A 406-nucleotide genomic window follows, 5' to 3' on the forward strand; every position below is an offset into this window, starting at 1 on the left:
AAGCACGGCTGAGGACCTACCTGGCTCCTCCAGCAGGGGCATTTTGGAGGGGGACCTGGCACTAGAAGAGAGGCCGGTTTAGTCTCACATCCCTCCAGCCCTCCGAGGAGGCCTCAAACCCCCCTCGCACCCCCCCCCCCCCCCCGCCACCAGCTCGACTCCCCTCGGGGCCCGGCGGCGGGGGGATAAGGGAGGGACGAGGGAGGCGGTCCCGGGGCGCCGGCGCCGCTCCCCACACACCTGGGCCGCGGCGCGCGGCGACCGTTACCGGGGCGGCTGGGGGGGGGGGGGTGCTGCCCCACCGAGGTTGCCCTGCGCCCCGGCCGCGGCCGCGCCGCGCTGCACGCCGGGAGTTGTAGTCCGGCGCCGCGGCGGCCCCTGGCGCTGCCCGGCGTCGCGCGGCGCT

This window comes from Dromaius novaehollandiae, chromosome 29, assembly GCF_036370855.1.
Source record: "Dromaius novaehollandiae isolate bDroNov1 chromosome 29, bDroNov1.hap1, whole genome shotgun sequence".
In the NCBI taxonomy this organism is placed as follows: domain Eukaryota; kingdom Metazoa; phylum Chordata; class Aves; order Casuariiformes; family Dromaiidae; genus Dromaius; species Dromaius novaehollandiae.